Below are 19888 nucleotides of genomic sequence, written 5' to 3'. Positions count from 1 at the left end.
TCCTGGGACCACATACTTCGTCTAAATTGATATTTTTATCAAGTGTTAGATAGAACCTTATTTATGTCTGGTCCTCAGATCATCTACTTTGGGGAAATGAACACTTCAAATCCTTTCATTTATTATCAAACTAAAGCTTGGTATGCCTGGATCCTCGGACCACATACCTCGTCAAAATTGATATTTTTCTCAAGTGTAAGACAGAACCTTAGTTATGTCTGGTCCTCGGATCCTCTACTTTGGGAAATTAACACTTCAAATCTTTTCATTCAGTATCAAACTAAAGCCTGGTATGCGTAGATCCTCGGACCACATACCTCGTCTAAATTAATGTTTTTACCAAGTGTTAGACGGAACCTTAGTTATGTCTGGTCCTCGTATCATCAACTTTGGAGAAATTAACACTTCAACTATTTTCATTTAGTATCAAACTGAAGCTTGGTATGCCTGGATCCTCAGACCACATAGCTCGTCTAAATTGATATTTTTATCAAGTGTAAGACATAACCTTAGTTATGCCTGGTCCTCGGATCATCTACTTTGGGGAAATTAACACTTCAATTCTTTTCATTTAGTATCAAACTGAAGCTTGGTCTGCTTGGATCCTCAGACCACACAGCTCGTCTAAATTGATATTTTTATCAAGTGTTAGACAGAACCTTAGTTATGCCCGGTCCTTGGATCATTTACTTTGGGAAATTAACACTTCAAATCTTTTCATTTAGTATCAAACTAAAGCTTGGTATGCCTGGATCCTCAGACCACACGCCTCGCCTAAATTGATATTTTTATCAAGTGTTAGACAGAACCTTAGTTATGCCCGGTCCTCGGATCATCTACTTTGGGAAATTAAAACTTGAAATCTTTTCATTTAGTATCACGCTAAAGCTCGGTATGCCTGGATTCTCGGACCATATACCTCGTCTAAATTCATATTATTATCAAGTGTTAGACAAAACCTTAGTTATGCCTGGTCCTTTGATCATCTACTTCGGTGAAATTAACAATTCAATTTTTTTCATTTAGTATCAAACTAAAGCTTGGTATGCCTGGATCCTCGGTCCACATACCTCGTCTAAATTGATATTTTTATCAAGCGTTAGATAGAACCTTAGTTTGTCTGGTCCTCAGATCATCTACTTTTGGGAAATTAACACTTCAAATCATTTCATTTTGTATCAAACTAAAGCTTGGTATGCCTCAATCCTCATACCGCATACCTCGTATAAATCGATATTTTTGTCAAATGTTAGACATAACCTTAGTTAAACTTGGTCCTTGGGTCATCTAATTTGGGGAAATTAGCACTTCAATTCTTTTCATTTAGTATCAAACTAAAGCTTGGTATGCCTGGATTCTCAATCCACATACCTCGTCTAAATTGATATTTTTATCAAGCGTTAGATAGAACCTTAGTTATGCCTGGTCCTCGGATCATCTACTGGGGAAATTAACACCTCAATTCGTTTCATTTAGTATCAAACTGAAGCTTGGTTTCCCTGGATCCTCAGACCACATAGCTCGTCTAAATTGATATTTTTATCAAGTGTTAGACAGAACCTTAGTTATGTCTGGTCCTCGGATCATCTACTTTGGGAAATTAACACTTCAAATCTTTTCATTTAGTATCAAACTAAAGCTTGGTATGCCTGGATCCTCGGACCACATACCTCGTCTAAATTGATATTTTTATCAAGTGTTAGACAGAACCTTAGTTATGCCTGGTCCTCAGATCATCTACTTTGTGAAATTAACACTTCAAATCTTTTCTTTTATTATCAAACAAAAGCTTTGTATGCCTGGATCCTCGGACCACAAAAATAGACTAAATTGATATTTTAATCAAGTGTTAGAAAGAAACTTATTTATGGCTGTTCCTATGATCATCTACTTTGGGGAAATTAACACTTCAATTCTTTTCATTTAGTATCAAACTGAAGCCTGGTATGCCTAGATCCTCATACCACACACTTCGTCTAAATTGATATTTTTTCAAATGTTAGACGAAATCTTAGTTTGTCAGGTTCTTGGATCATCTACTTTTGAAATTAACACTTCAAATCTATTTATTTAGTTTCAAACTAAACCTTAGCATGCCTGGATCCTCAGACCACATTGCTCGTCTAAATTGATATTTTTATCAAGTGTTAGACAGCACCTTAGTTTGTCTGGTCCCCATAGCATCCACTTATAGGAAATTGACACTTCAAATCTCTTCATTTAGTATCAACCTAAAGCTTCGTATGCCTGGATCCTCGGACCACATACCTCGTCTAAATTTATATTTTTATCAAGTGTTAGACAAAACCTTAGTTATGTCTAATCCTCGTATCACCTACTTTAGGGAAATTAACATCTCAAATCTTGTCATTTAGAATCAAACTAAAGATTGGTGTGCCCGGATCCTCGGACCACATACCTCGTCTAAATTAATATTTTTATTAAGTGTTAGACAGAACCTTTGTTTGTCTGGCCCATGGATCATCTTCTTTGGGGAAATTAACATTTCAATTCTTTACATTTAGTATCAAAATGAAGCTTGGTATGCCTGGATGCTCAAACCACATAGCTCGTCTAAATTGATATTTTTATCAAGTGTTAGATTGAACCTTGGTTATGCCTGGTCCTCGGATCATCTACTTTGGGGAAATTAACACTTCAATTCTTTTCATTTAGTATCAAACTGAAGCCAGGTATGCCTGGATCCTCAAACCACATACCTCGCCTAAATTAATATTTTTATAAAGTATTAGACAGAACCTTAGTTATGTCTGGTCCTCGTATCACCTTTTTTGGGGAAATTAACACTTCAAATCTTTTCACTTTGTAGGAAACTGAAGCTTGGTATGCCTGGATCCGCGGACCACAGACCTCGTCTAAATTGATATTTTTACCACGTGTTAGACAGAACCTTAGTTTGTCTGGTCCTTGGATCATCTACTTTGGGAAATTAACACTTCAAATCATTTCATTTAATATCAAACTAAAGCTTGGTATGCCTGGATCCTCGGACCCCACCCCTCGTCTAAATTGATATTTTTATCAAGTGTTAGATAGAACCTTATTTATGTCTGGTCCTCAGATCATCTACTTTGGGAAATTAACACTTCAAATCTTTTCATTTAGTATCAAACTAAAGCTTGGTATGCCTGGATCCTCGGACCACATACCTCATCTAAATTAATATTTTTATCAAGTGTTAGACAGAACCTTAGTTTGTCTGGTCCTCAGATCATCTACTTATGTGAAATTAACACTTCAATTCTTTTCATTTAGTATCAAAATGAAGCTTGGTATGCCTGGATGCTCAGACCACATAGCTCCTTTAAAATGATATTTTTATCAAGTGTTAGACTGAACCTTAGTTATGCCTGGTCCTTGGATCATCTACTTTGGGGAAATTAATACTTCAATTCTTTTCATTTAGTGTCAAACTGAAGACTGGTATGCCTGGATCTTCGGACCGCATAACGCGTCTAAATTGATATTTTCATCAAGTGTTAGACAGAACCTTAGTTAAGCCTGGTCCTTGGATTATCTACTTTGGGAAATTAACACTTCAATTCTTTTCATTTAGTATCAAACTAAAGCTTGGTATGCCTGGATCCTCAGACCACATAGCTCGTCTAAATTGATATTTTTATCAAGTCTTAGACAGAACCTTAGTTATGCCTGGTCCTTGGATCATCTACTTTGATGAAATTAACACTGCAAATCTTTTCGTTTTGTATCAAACTAAAGCTTGATATGCCTAGATCGTCGGACCACATACCTCGTCTAAATTGATATTTTTATCAAGTGTTAGACAAAACCTTAGCTATGTCTAGTCCTCGTATCATCTACTTTGGGGAAATTAATACTTCAATTCTTCTCATTTAGTGTCAAACTGAAGCCTGGTATGTCTGGATCCTCGGACCACAGACCTCGTCTAAATTAATATTTTTATCAAGTGTTAGACAGAACCTTAGTTTGTCTGGTGCTCAGATCATCTACTTATGTTAAATTAATAATTAAATTCTTTACATTTAGTTTTAAACTGAAGTTTGGTATGCCTAAATGCTCAGACCACATAGCTCGTCTAAATTGATATTTTTATCAAGTGTTAGATTGACCCTTAGTTATGGCTGGTCCTCGGATCATCAACTTTGGGGAAAGTAATACCTCAATATTTTTCATTTAGTGTCAAACCGAAGCTTGGTATGCCTGGATCTACGGACCGCATACCTCGTCTAAATTGATATTTTCAACAAGTTTTAGACAGAACCTTAGTTATGCTTGGTCCGGGGATCATCTACTTTGGGGAAATTACCACTTCAATTCTTTTAATTTAGTATCAAACTGAAGCTTGGTATGCCTGGATCCCCAGACCACATAGCTCGTCTAAATTGATATTTTTATCAAGTGTTAGACAAAACCTTAGTTATGCCCGGTCCTTGGATCATCTACTTTGGGGAAATTAACACTTCAATTCTTTTCATTTAGTATCAAACTGAAGCTTGGTTTGCCTGGATCCTCAGACCACATAGCTCGTCTAAATTGATATTTTTATCAAGTGTTAGACAGAACCTTAGTTTGTCTGGTCCTCAAATCATCTACTTATGGGAAATTAACACTTCAAATCTTTTCATTTAGTATCAAACAAAAGCTTGGTATGCCTGGATCCTCGGACCACATACCTTGTCTAAATTGATATTTTAATCAAGTGTTAGACAGAACCTTAGTTATGGCTGGTGCTTGGATCATCTATTTTTGGAAAATTAACACTTCAATTCTCTTCATTTAGTGTCAAACGGAAGCTCGGTATGCCTAGATCCTCAGACCACATAGCTCGTCTAAATGGGTAGTTTTATCAAGTATTAGATACATCCGTATTTTTGTCTATTCCTCGGATCGTCTACTTTGGGGAAATTAACACTTCAATTCTTTTCATTTAGTATTAAACTAAAGCTTGGTATGCCTGGATCCTCGGACCACATACCTCGTCTAAATTTTTATTTTTATCAAGTGTTAGACAGAACCTTAGTTATGCCTGGTCCTTGGATCATCTACTTTGGGAAATTAACACTTCAAAATTTAGTATCAAACTGAAGCTTGGTATGCCTGGATGCTCGGACCACATACCTCGTCTAAATTGATATTTTTATCAAGTGTTAGACAGAACCTTAGTTATGCCTGGTCCTTGGATCATCTACTTTGGGGAAATTAACGCTTCAATTGTTTTCATTTAGTATCAAACTGAAGCTTGGTATGCCTGGATGCTCAGACCACATAGCTCGTCTAAATTGATATTTTTATCAAGTGATAGATAGAACCTTATTTATGTCTGGTCCCCAGATCAGCTACTTTGGGGAAATTAATACTTCAACTATTCTCATTTATTGTCAAATTAAAATTTGGTGTGCCTGGATCCTCGGACCACATACTTCGCCTAAATTGATATTTTTATCAAGTGTTAGACAGAACCTTAGTTATGTCTGGTCCTTCGATCATCGACTTTGGGAAATTAACACTTCAACTATTTTCATTTAGTATCAAACTAAAGCTAGGTATGCCTCGATCCTTGGACCACATACTTCGTCTAAATTGATATTTTTATCAAGTGTTGAACAGAACCTTAGTCATGCCTGGTCCTTGGATCAACTACTTTGGAAAATTAACACTTCAAATATTTTCAGTTAGTATCAAATTGAACCCTGGTATGCCTGGATCCTCGGACCACACACTTCGTCTAAATTGATATTTTTATCATGCGTTAGACAGAACCATAGTCATGTCTAGTCCTCGTATCATCTACTTTGGGAAATTAACACTTCAATTCTTTTCATTTAGTATCAAACTGAAGCCTGTTATGCCTGGATCCTCGGACCACATACTTCGTCTAAATTGATATTTTTATCAAGTGTTAGACAGAACCTTAGTTATGTCTGGTCCTCGGATCATCTACTTTGGGGAAATTAACACTTCAATTCTTTTCATTTAGTATCAAACTGAAGCTTGGTATGCCTGGATCCTCAGACCACATAGCTCGTCTAAATTGATATTTTTATCAAGTGTTAGACAGAACCTTGGTTATGCGTGGTACTTGGATAATCTACTTTGTTGAGATTAACAATTAAATTCTTTTCATTTAGTATCAAATTGAAGCCAGGTATGCCTGTATTCTCAAGCAACATACCTCGCCTAAAATGATAATTTTATCGAGTGTTACACAGAACCATAGATTGTCTAGTCCTTGGATCATCTTCTTTGCGAATCTAACATTTCAAATCTTTTCATTTAGTATGGAACTAAAGCATCGTATTCCTGGATCCTCGGACCACATACCTCGCCTAAATTGATATTTATATCAAGTGTTAGACATAACCTTAGTTATGCCTGGTCCTCGTATCATCTACTTTGGGAAATTAACACTTCAAATCTTTTCATTTAGTATCAAACTAAAGCTTGGTATGCCTGGATCCTCGGACCACATACCTCGTCTAAATTGATATTTTTATCAAGTGTTAGACAGAACCTTAGTTATGTCTGGTCCTCAGATCATCTACTTTGGGGAAATTAACACTTCAAATCTTTTCATTTAGTATCAAACTAAAGCTTGGTATGCCTGGATCCTCGGACCACATACCTCGTCTAAATTGATATTTTTATCAAGTGTTAGACAGAACCTTAGTTATGTCTGGTTCTCGTATCATCCACTTTGGAGAAATTAACACTTCAATTCTTTTCATTTAGTATCAAACTGAAGCTTGGTCTGCCTAGATCCTCAGACCACATAGCTCGTCTAAATTTATATTTTTATTAAGTGTTAAACAGAACCTTAGTTATGTCTGGTCCTCAGATCATCTACTTTGGGGAAATTAATACTTCAATTCTTTTCATTTAGCATCAAACTGAAGCCAGGTACGCCTGGATCCTTAAACCACAGACCTCGCCTAAATTATTATTTTTATCAAGTGTTGGACAGAACCTTAGTTATGTCTGGTCCTTGGACCATCTACTTTGGGAAATAAACACTTCAAATCCTTCCATTTAGTATCAAACTAAAGCTTGGTATGCCTGGATCCTCGGACCACATACCTCGTCTAAATTGATATTTTTATCATGTGTCATAACGAACCTTAGTTATGTCTGGTCCTCGTATCATCTACTTTGGGAAATTAACACTTCAAATCTTTTCATTTAGTATCAAACTAATGCTTGGTAAGCCTGGATCCTCGGACCACATTCTTCGTCTAAATTGATATTTTTATCAAGTGTTAGACAAAACCTTAGTTATGTCTGGTCCTCGTATCGTCTACTTTGGGAAATTAACACTTCAAATCTTTTCATTTAGTATCAAACTAATGCTTGGTATGCCTGGATCCTCGGACCACATACCTCGTCTAAATTGATATTTTTATCAAGTGTTAGACAGAACCTTAGTTATGCCTGGTCCTCGGATCATTTACTTTGTTGAAATTAACACTTCAATTCTTTTCATTTAGTATCAAACTGAAGCCTGGTATGCCTGGATCCTCGGACCACATACTTCGTCTAAATTGATATTTTTATCAAGTGTTAGATAGAACCTTATTTATGTCTGGTCCATGGATCATCTACTTTGGGGAAATTAACACTTCAAATCTTTTCATTTAGTATCAAACTTAAGCTTGGTATGCCTGGATCCTCGGACCACATACTTCGTCTAAATTGATATTTTTATCAAGTGTTAGATAGAACCTTATTTATGTTTGGTCCCTGGATCATCTACTTTGGGAAATTAACACTTCAAATCTTTTCATTTAGTATCAAACTAAAGCTCGGTATGCCTGGATCCTCGGACCACACCCTCGTCTAAATTAATATTTTTAGCAACCGTTAGACAGAACCTAAGTTATGTCTGGTCCTCGTATCATCTACTTTGGGAAATTAACACTTCAAATCATTTCATTTAGTATCAAACTAAAGCTTGGTATGCCCGGATCCTCGGACCACATACCTCGTATAAATTAATAGTTTTATCAAGTGTTAGACACCTTAGTTATGTCTAGTCCTCATATCATCTACTTTGGGAAATTAACACTTCAAATCTTTTCATTTAGTATCAAACTAAAGGCTCGGATGCCTGGATCCTCGTACCACATAACTCGTCTAAATTGATCTTTTTATCAAGTGTTAGACAGGACATTAGTTTGTCTGGTCCTCGTATCACATACTTTGGAAAAATTAACACTGCAAATCTTTTCATTTAATATCAAACTAAAGCTCGGTATGCCTGAATCCTCGGACCCCACCCCTCGTCTAAATTGATATTTTTATCAAGTGTTAGACAAAACTTTAGTTATGTCTGGTCCTCATATCATCTACTTTGGAAAAATTAACACTTCAATTCTTTTCATTTAGTATTAAACTGAAGCCTGGTCTGCGTGGATCCTCGGACCACATGCTTTGTCTAAATTGTTAATTTTATCAAGTGTTAGATAGAACCTAACTTTTTCTTGTCCATGGATCCTCTACTTTGGGAAATTAACACTTCAAATCTTTTCATTCAGTATCAAACTAAAGCCTGGTATGCCTAGATCCTCGGACCACATACCTCGTCTAAATTGATATTTTTATCAAGTGTTAGACAGGACCTTAGTTTGTCTGGTACTCGTATCATCTACTGTGGGGAACTTAACACTTCAAATCTTTTTATTTAGTATCAAACTAAAGCATTGTATGCCTGGATCCTCGGACCACATACCTCGTCTAAATTAATAGTTTTATGAAGTGTTAGACAGAACCTTAGCTATGTCTAGTCCTTGGATCATCTACTTTGGGAAATTAACACTTCAAATCTTTTCATTTAGTATCAAACTAAAGCTTGGTATGCCTGGATCCTCGGACCACATACCTCGTCTAAATTAATATTTTTATCAAGTGTTAGACAAAACCTTAGTTTGTTTGGTTCTCGGATCATCTACTTTTGGGAAATTAAGACTTCAATTCTTTTAATTTAGTATCAAACTGAAGCTTGGTATGCCTGGATCCTCGGACCACATACCTCGTCTAAATTGATATTTTTATCAAGTGTTAGACAGAACCTTAGTTATGCCTGGTTCTCGGATCATCTACTTTGGGGAAATTAACACTTCAATTCTTTTAATTTAGTATCAAACTGAAGCTTGGTATGCCTGGATCCTCGGACCACACCCCTCGTCTAAATTGATATTTTTATCAAGTGTTAGACAGAACCTTAGTTTGTCTGGTCCTTGGATCATCTACTTTGGGAAATTAACACTTCAAATCTTTTCATTTAGTATCAAACTAAAGCTTGGTATGCCTGGATCCTCGGACCCCACCCCTCGTCTAAATTGATATTTTTATCAAGTGTTAGACAGAACCTTAGTTATGTCTGGTCCTCGTATCATCTACTTTGGAGAAATTAACACTTCAATTCTTTTCATTTAGTATCAAACTGAAGCCTGGTATGCCTGGATCCTCGGACCACATACTTCGTCTAAATTGATATTTTTATCAAGTGTTAGATAGAACCTTATTTATGTCTGGTCCTCATATCTTCTACTTTGGGGAAATTAATACTTCGCTTCTTTTCATTTAGTTTCAAACAGGAGCCAGGTTTGCCTGGATCCTCAAACCACATACCTCGCCTAAATTATTATTTTTATCAAGTGTTAGACAGAACCTTAGTTATGCCTGGTCGTTGGATCATCCACTTTGGGAAATAAACACTTCAGTTCTTTTGAATTAGGATCAAACTAAAGCTTGGTATGCCTGGATCCTCGGACCACATACCTCGTCTAAATTGATATTTTTATCAAGTGTTAGACAGAACCTTAGTTTGTCTGGTCCTTGGATCATCTACTTTGGGAAATTAACACTTCAAATCTTTTCCTTTAGTATAAAATTAAAGCTTGGTATGCCTGGATCCTCGGACCACATACCTCGTCTAAATTGATATTTTTATCAAGTGTTAGACAGAACCTTAGTTATGTCTAGTCCTCGTATCATCTACTTTGGGGAAATTAACACTTCAATTCTTTTCATTTAGTATCAAACTGAAGCTTGGTATGCCTGGATCCTCGGTCCACATACCTCGTCTAAATTGATATTTTTATCAAGTGTTAGATAGAGTCTTAGTTATGCCTGGTCCTCGGATCATCTACTTTGGGGAAATTAACACTTTAATTCTTCTCATTTAGTATTAAACTAAAGCTTGGTATGCCGGGATCCTCGGACCACATACCTCGTCTAAATTTATATTTTTATCAAGTGTTAGATAGAACCTTACTTATGTATGGTCCTCAGATCATCTAGTTTGGGGAAATTAACTCTTCAATTCTTTTCATTAATATCAAACTGAAAATTGGTATGCTTGGATCCGCGGACCACATATCTCGTCTAAATTGATATTTTTATCAAGTGTTAGACAGAACCTTAGTTTGTCTGGTGCTCAGATCATTTACTTATGGGAAATTAACAATTCAAATCTTTTAATTTTGTATGAAACTAAAGCTTGGTATGCCTGGATCGTCGGACCACAAACCTCCTCTAAATTGTTATTTTTATCAAGCGTTAGACAGAACCTTATTCATGTCTGGTTCTTCGATCATCGATTTTTGAAAATTAACACTTCAACTATTTTCATTTAGTATCAAACTGAAGCCAGTTATGCCTCGATCCTCGGACCACATACTTCGTCTAAATTGATATTTTTATCAAGTGTTAGACAGAACCTTAGTTATGTCTGGTCCTCGTATCATCTACTTTGGGGAAATTAACACTTCAAATCTTTTCATTTAGTATCAAACTAAAGCTTGGTATGCCTGGATCCTCGGACCACATACTTCGTCTAAATTGATATTTTTATCAAGTGTTAGACAGAACCTTAGTTATGTCTGGTCCTCGTATCATCTACTTTGGGGAAATTAACACTTCAATTCTTTTCATTTAGTATCAAACTAAAGCTTGGTATGCCTGGATCCTCGGACCACATACTTCGTCTAAATTGATATTTTTATCAAGTGTTAGATAGAACCTTATTTATGTCTGGTCCTCAGATCATCTACTTTGGGGAAATTAATACTTCAATTCTTTTCATTTAGTATCAAACTGAAGCTTGGTTTGCCTGGATCCTCAGACCACATAGCTCGTCTAAATTGGTATTTTTATCGAGTGTTAGACGGAACCTTAGTTTGTCTGGACCTCAGATCATCTACTTATGGGAAATTAACACTCCAAATCTTTTCATTTAGTATCAAACTAAAGCTTGGTATGCCGGATCCTCGACCACATACCTCGTCTAAATTGATATTTTTATCAGTGTTAGAAGAACCTTAGTTATGTCTGGTCCTCGTATCATCTACTTTGGGGAAATTAACACTTCAATTCTTTTCATTTAGTATCAAACTGAAGCTTGGTATGCCTGGATCCTCAGACCACATACCTCGTCTAAATTGATATTTTTATCAAGTGTTAGATAGATCCTTATTTATGTCTGGTCCTCGGATCATCTACTTTGGGGAAATTAATACTTCAATTCTTTTCATTTAGTATCAAACTGAAGCCTGGTATGCCTGGATCCTCGGACCACATACCTCGTCTAAATTGATATTTTTATCAAGTGTTAGATAGAACCTTATTTATGTCTGGTCCTTGGATCATCTACTTTGGGAAATTAACACTTCAAATCTTTTCATTTAGTATCAAACTAAAGCTTGGTATGCCTGGATCCTCGGACCACATACCTCGTCTAAATTGATATTTTTATCAAGTGTTAGACAGAACCTTAGTTATGTCTGGTCCTTGGATCATCTACTTTGGGAAATTAACACTTCAAATATTTTCATTTAGTATCAAACTAAAGCTTGGTATGCCTGGATCCTCGGACCACAAACTTCGTCTAAATTGATATTTTTATCTAGTGTTAGACAGAACCTTAGTTATGCCAGGTTCTTGGATCATCTACTTTGGGAAATTAACACTTCAAAAATTTTCATTTAGTATCAAACTAAAGCTTGGTATGCCTGGATCCTCGGACCACATACCTCGTCTAAATTGATATTTTTATCAAGTGTTAGACAGAACCTTAGTTATGTCTGATCCTCGTATCATCTACTTCGAAGAAATTAACACTTCAATTCATTTCATTTAGTATCAAACTGAAGCCTGGTAAGCTTGGATCCTCAGACCACATACTTCGTCTAAATTGATATTTTTATCAAGTGTTAGATAGAAACTTATTTATGTCTGGTCCTCGGATCATCTACTTTGGGGAAATTAACACTTCAATTCTTTTCATTTAGTATCAAACTGAAGCTTGGTATGCCTGGATCCTCAGACCACATAGCTCGTCTAAATTGATATTTTTATCAAGTGTTAGATAGATCCTTATTTATGTCTGTTCCTCGGATCATCTACTTATGGGAAATTAACACTTCAAATCTTTTCATTTAGTATCAAACAAAAGCTTGGTATGCCTGGATCCTCGGACCACATACCTTGTCTAAATTGATATTTTTATCAAGTGTTAGACAGAACCTTAGTTTGTCTGATCCTCAAATCATCTACTTATGGGAAATTAACACTTCAAATCTTTTCATTTAGTATCAAACAAAAGCTTGGTTTGCCTGGATCCTCGGACCACATACCTTGTCTAAATTGATATTTTTATCAAGTGTTAGACAGAACCTTAGTTTGTCTGGTCCTCGGATCATCTACTTTGGGGAAATTAACACTTCAAATCTTTTCATTTTGTATCAAACTAAAGCTTGGTATGCCTGGATCCTCGGACCACATACCTCGTCTAAATTGATATTTTTATCAAGTGTTAGACAGAACCTTAGTTATGTCTGGTCCTCGTATCATCTACTTTGGAGAAATTAAAACTTCAATTCTTTTCATTTAGTATCAAACTGTAGCCTGGTATGCCTGGATCCTCGGACCACATACCTCGTCTAAATTGATATTTTTATCAAGTGTTAGATAGAACCTTAGTTATGTCTGGTCCTCGTATCATCTACTTTGGGGAAATTAACACTTCAATTCTTTTCATTTAGTATCAAACTGAAGCCTGTTATGCCTGTATCCTCGGACCACATTCTTCGTCTAAATTGATATTTTTATCAAGTGTTAGACAGAACCTTAGTTATGCCTGGTCCTCGGATCATCTACTTTGGGAAATTAACACTTCAAATATTTTCATTTATTATCAAATTAAAATTTGGTGTGCCTGGATCCTCGGACCACATACCTCGTCTAAATTGATATTTTTATCAAGTGTTAGACAGAACCTTAGTTTGTTTGGTCCTCGTATCATCTACGACGGGGAAATTAACACTGCAAATCTTTTCGTTTTGTTTCAAACTAAAGCTTGGTAGGCCTAGATCCTCGGACCACATACGTCCTCTAAATTGATATTTTTATCAAGTGTTAGAGAGAACCTGAGTTATGCCTGGTCCTTGGATTATCTAATTTGGTGAAATTAACACTTCAGATCTTTTCATTTAGTATCAAACTGAAGCTTGGTATGCCTGGATCCTCGGACCACATACCTCGTCTAAATTGATATTTTTATCATGTGTTAGACAGAACCTTAGTTATGACTGGTCCTCGTATCATCTACTTTGGAGAAATTAAAACTTCAATTTTTTTCATTTAGCATCAAACTAAAGCTTGGTATGCCTGGATCCTCGGACCACATACCTCGTCTAAATTGATATTTTTATCAAGTGTTAGACAGAACCTTATTTATGTTTGGTCCTCGGATCATCTATTTTGGGGAAATTAATACTTCAATTCTTTTCATTTTATTATCAAACTAATGCTTGGTATGCCTGGATGCTCGGACCACATACCTCGTCTAAATTGATATTTTTATCAAGTGTTAGACAGAACCTTATTTATGTCTGGTCCACGTATCATCTACTTTTGGAAATTAACACTTCAAATCTTTTCATTTAGTATCAAACTAAAGCTTGGTATGCCTGGATCCACGGACCACATACCTCGTCTAAATTGATATTTTTATCAAGTGTTAGATAGAACCTTGGTTATGTCTGGTCCTTGGATCATCTACTTTGGGAAATTAACACTTCAAATCTTTCCATTTAGTATCAAACTAAAGCTTGGTATGCCTGGATCCTCGGACCACATACTTCGCCTAAATTGATATTTTTATCAAGTGTTAGAAAGAACCTTAGTTATGTTTGGTCCTCGTATCATCTACATTGGGAAATTAAAACTTCAAATCTTTTCATTTAGTATCAAACTAATGCTTGGTATGCCTGGATCCTAGGACCACATACTTCGTCTATATTGATATTTTTATCAAGTGTTGGACAGAAACTTAGTTATGCCTAGTCCTCGTATCATCTACTTTTGGGAAATTAATACTTCAATGCTTTTCATTTAGTGTCAAACTGAAGCCTGGTATGCCTGGATCTTCGGACCACATACCTCGCCTAAATTGATATTTTCATCAAGTGTTGGATAGAACTTTATTTATGTTTGGTCCTCGGATCATCTACTTTGGGGAAATTAACACTTCAATTCTTTTCATTTAGTATCAAACTAAATCTTGGTATGCCTCGATCCTCGGACCACATACCTCGTCTAAATTGATATTTTTATCAAGTGTTAGACAGGACCTTAGTTTGTCTTGTCCCTCGATCATGTACTTTGGGAAATTAGCACTTCAAATCTTTTCAGTTAGTATCAAACTAAAGCTTTGTATGCCAGGATCCTCGGACTACAAGCTTTGTCTAAATTGTTATTTCTGTCAAGTGTTACACATTACCTTTGTTTGGTTTGTCCATGGATCCTCTACTTTGGGAAATTAACACTTCAAATCTTTTCATTCGGCATCAAACTAAAGCCCGGTATGCGTAGATCCTCGGACCACAAAACTCGTCTAAATTAATATTTTTACCAAGTGTTAGACGGAACCTTAGTTATGTCTGGTCATCGTATCATCTACTTTGGGGAAATTAACACTTCAAATCTTTTCATTTAGTATCAAACTAAAGCTTTGTATGCCTGGATGCGCCTACCACGTAACTCGTCTAAATTGATCTTTTTATCAAGTGTTAGACAGAACTTTAGTTTCTCTGGTCCTCGGAACATCTACTTTGGGTAAATTATCACTTCAGATCTTATCATTTAGTATGAAACTAAAGCTTGGTATGCCTGGATCCTCGTACCACATACGTCGTTAAAATTGATATTTTTATGAAGTGTCAGACAGAACCTTATTTATGTCTGGTCCTCGGATCATCTACTTTGGGGAAATTAATACTTCAATTCTTTTCATTTAGTATCAAACTAAAGCCTGGTATGCCTGGATCCTCGGACCACATACCTCGTGTAAATCGATATTTTTATCAAGTGTTAGACAGAACCTTAGTTATGCCTGGTCCTTGGATCATCTACTTTGGGAAATTAACACTTCAAATCTTTTCATTTAGTATCAAACTAAAGCTTGGTATGCCTGGATCCTCGGACCACATACGTCGTTAAAATTGATATTTTTATGAAGTGTCAGACAGAACCTTAGTTATGCCTGGTCCTCGGATCATCTACTTTGGGGAAATTAACACTTCAATTCTTTTAATTTAGTATCAAACTGAAGCTTGGTGTGCCTGGATCCTTGGACGCCACCCCTCGTCTAAATTGATATTTTTATCAAGTGTTAGACAGAACCTTAGTTATGTCTGGTCCTTGGATCATCTACTTTGGGAAATTAACACTTCAAATCTTTTCATTTAGTATCAAACTAAAGCTTGGTATGCCTGGATCCTCGGACCACATACCTCGTCTAAATTGATATTTTTATCATGTTTTTTTATGAACCTTATTTTGTCTGGTCCTCTGATCATCTACTTTGGGGAAATTAACACTTCAAATCTTTTCATTTAGTATCAAACTAAAGCTTGGTATGCCTGGATCCACGGACCACATACCTCGTCTAAATTGATATTTTTATCAAGTGTTAGATAGAACCATGGTTATGTCTGGTCCTCGTATCATCTACTTTGGGGAAATTAACACTTCAATTCTTTTCATTTAGTATCAAACTGAAGCCTGTTATGCCTGGATCCTCGGACCACATACTTCGTCTAAATTCATATTTTTATCAAGTGTTAGACAAAACCTTAGCTATGTCTGGTCCTTGGATCATCTACTTTGGGAAATTAACACTTCAAATCTTTTCATTTAGTATCAAACTAAAGCTTGGTATGCCTGGATCCTCGGACCACATACCTCGTCTAAATTGATATTTTTATCAAGTGTTAGATAGAACCTTATTTATGTCTGGTCCTCGGATCATCTACTTTGGGGAAATTAACACTTCAATTCTTTTCATTTAGTATCAAACTGAAGCTTGGTATGCCTGGATCCTCGGACCACATACCTCGTCTAAATTGATATTTTTATCAAGTGTTAGACAGAACCTTAGTTATGTCTGGTCCTCGTATCATCTACTTTGGGGAAATTAACACTTCAATTCTTTTCATTTAGTATCAAACTGAAGCTTGGTATGCCTGGATCCTCGGACCACATTCTTCATCTAAATTGATATTTTTATCAAGTGTTGGACGGAAACTTAGTTTGTATGGTGCTCAGATCATTTACTTATGGGAAATTAACACTTCAAATCTTTTCATTTAGTATGAAACTAAAGCTTGGTATGCCTGGATCCTCGGACCACATACCTCGTCTAAATTGATATTTTTATCAAGTGTTAGACAAAACCTTAGTTATGTCTGGTCCTCGTATCATCTCCTTTGGGAAATTAACACTTCAAATATTTTCATTTAGTATCAAACTGAAGCCCGGTATGCCTGGATCGTCGGACCACACACTTCGTCTAAATTGATATTTTTATCAAGTGTTGAACAGAACCTTAGTTATGCCTGGTCCTTGGATCATCTACTTTGGGAAATTAACACTTCAAATATTTTCATTTAGTATCAAACTAAAGCTTGGTATGCCTGGATCCTCGGACCACAAACTTCGTCTAAATTGATATTTTTATCAAGTGTTAGACAGAACCTTAGTTATGTCTGGTCCTCGTATCATCTACTTTGGGAAATTAACACTTCAATTCTTTTCATTTAGTATCAAACTGAAGCTTGGTATGCCTGGATCCTCGGGCCACATACTTCGTCTAAATTGATATTTTTATCAAGTGTTAGACAGAACCTTAGTTATGTCTGGTCCTCGTATCATCTACTTTGGGGAAATTAACACTTCAATTCTTTTCATTTAGTATCAAACTGAAGCCTGGTATGCCTGGATCCTCGGACCACACCCTTCGTCTAAATTGATATTTTTATCAAGTGTTAGACAGAACCTTAGTTATGCCTGGTCCTTGGATCATCTACTTTGGGAAATTAACACTTCAAAAATTTTCATTTAGTATCAAACCGAAGCCTGGTATGCCTGGATCATCGGACCACATACTTCGTCTAAATTGATATTTTTATCAAGTGTTAGATAGAACCTTAGTTATGCCTGGTCCTCGTATCATCTATTTTGGGGAAATTAACACTTCAAATATTTTCATTTAGTATCAAACTAAAGCTTGGTATGCTTGGATCCGCGGACCATATATCTCGTCTAAATTGATATTTTTATCAAGTGTTAGACAGAACCTTAGTTATGTTTGGTGCTCAGATCATTTACTTTGGGGAAATTAATACTTCAAATCTTTTCATTTAGTATCAAACTAAAGCTTGGTATGCCTGGATCCTCGGACCACATACATCGTCTAAATTGGTATTTTTATCAAGTGTTAGACAGAACCTTATCTATGTTTGGTCCTCGGATCATCTACTTTGGGGAAATTAATACTTCAATTCTTTTCATTTAGTATCAAACAAAAGCTTGGTATGCCTGGATCCTCAGACCACATAGCTCATCTAAATTGATATTTTTATCAAGTGTTAGATAGATCCTTATTTATGTCTGGTCCTCGGATCATCTACTTTGGGGAAATTAACATTTCAATTCTTTTAATTTAGTATCAAACTAAAGCTAGGTATATCTGGATCCTCAGACCACATACCTCGTCTAAATTGATATTTTTATCAAGTGTTAGACAGAACCTTAGTTATACCTGGTCCTAGGATTATCTACTTTGGGGAAATTAATACTTCAATTCTTTTCATTTAGTGTCAAACTGAAGCTTGGTATGCCTGGATCCTCAGACCACAATGCTCGTCTAAATTGATATTTTTATCAAGTGTTAGACAGAACCTTAGTTATGTCTGGTCCTCGGATCATCTAATTTGAGAAATTAACACTTCAAATATTTTCATTTAGTCTCAAACTAAAGCTTGGTATGCCTGCATCCTCGGACCACATACCTCCTCTAAATTGATATTTTTATCAAGTGTTAGACAGAACCTTAGTTTGTCTGCTCGTCGGATCATCTACTTTGGGAAAATTAACACTTCAAATCTTTTCGTTTTGTATCAACTTAAAGCTTGGTATGCCTAGATCCTCGGACCACATACCTCCACTAAATTGATATATTTATAAAGTGTTAGATAGGACCTTACTTATGTATGGTCCTCAAATCATCTAGTTCTGGGAAATTAATATTTCAAATCTTTTCATCTAGTATCAAACTAAAGCTTGGTATGCCTGGATCCTCGGACCGCATACCTCGTCTAAATTGTTATTTTTATCAAGTGTTAGAGAACCTTAGTTATGTCTGGCCCTCGGATCATCTACTTTGGTGAAATTAACACTTCAATTCTTTTCATTTAGTATAAAACTCAAACTTGGTATGCCTGGATCCTCGGACCACATACCTCGTCTAAATTGATATTTTTATCAAGTGTTAGACAGAACCTTAGTTATGTCTGGTCCTCGTATCATCTACTTTGGGGAAATTAACACTTCAATTCTTTTCATTTAGTATCAAACTGAAGCCTGTTATGCCTGGATCCTCGGACCACATACTCGTCTAAATTGATATTTTTATCAAGTGTTAGACAAACCTTAGTATGTCTGGTCCTCGTATCATCTATTTGGGAAATTAACACTTCAATCTTTTCATTTAGTATCAAACTGAAGCTGTATGCCTGGATCGTCGGACCACATACTTCGTCAAAATTGCTATTTTTATCAAGTGTTGAACAAAACCTTAGTTATGGCTGGTCCTTGGATCAACTACTTTGGGAAATTAACACTTCAAATATTTTCATTTAGTATCAAACCGAAGCTTGGTATGCCTGGATCCTCGGGCCATATACTTCGTCTAAATTGAAATTTTTATCAAGTGTTAGACAGAACCTTAGTTTGTCTGGTCCTCAGATCATCTACTTATGGGAAATTAACACTTCAAATCTTTTCATTTAGTATCAAACAAAACCTCGGTATGCCGGGATCCTCAGACCACATACCTCGTCTAAATTGATATTTTAATCAAGTGTTAGACAGAACCTTAGTTATGGCTGGTCCTTGGATCATCTACTTTGGGAAAATTGACACTTCAATTCTTTTCATTTAGTGTCAAACTGAAGCTTGGTATGCCTGGATCCTCTGACCACATAGCTCGTCTAAATTGATATTTTTATCAAGTGTTAGATAGATCCTTATTTATGTCTGTTCCTCGGATCATCTACTTTGGGGAAATTAACACTTCAATTCTTTTCATTTAGTATTAAACTAAAGCATGGTATGCCTGGATCCTCGGACCACATACCTCGGCTAAATTTTTATTTTTATCAAGTGTTAGACAGAACCTTAGTTATGCCTGGTCCTTGGATCATCTACTTTGGGGAAATTAACACTTCAATTCTTTTCATTTAGTATCAAACTGAAGCTTGGTATGCCTGGATCCTCAGACCACATAGCTCGTCTAAATTGATATTTTTATCAAGTGTTAGATAGATCC

The sequence above is a fragment of the Castanea sativa genome, chromosome 8 (assembly GCF_040712315.1).
Source record: "Castanea sativa cultivar Marrone di Chiusa Pesio chromosome 8, ASM4071231v1".
NCBI lineage: Eukaryota > Viridiplantae > Streptophyta > Magnoliopsida > Fagales > Fagaceae > Castanea > Castanea sativa.
This window is presented reverse-complemented; position numbering follows the sequence as displayed.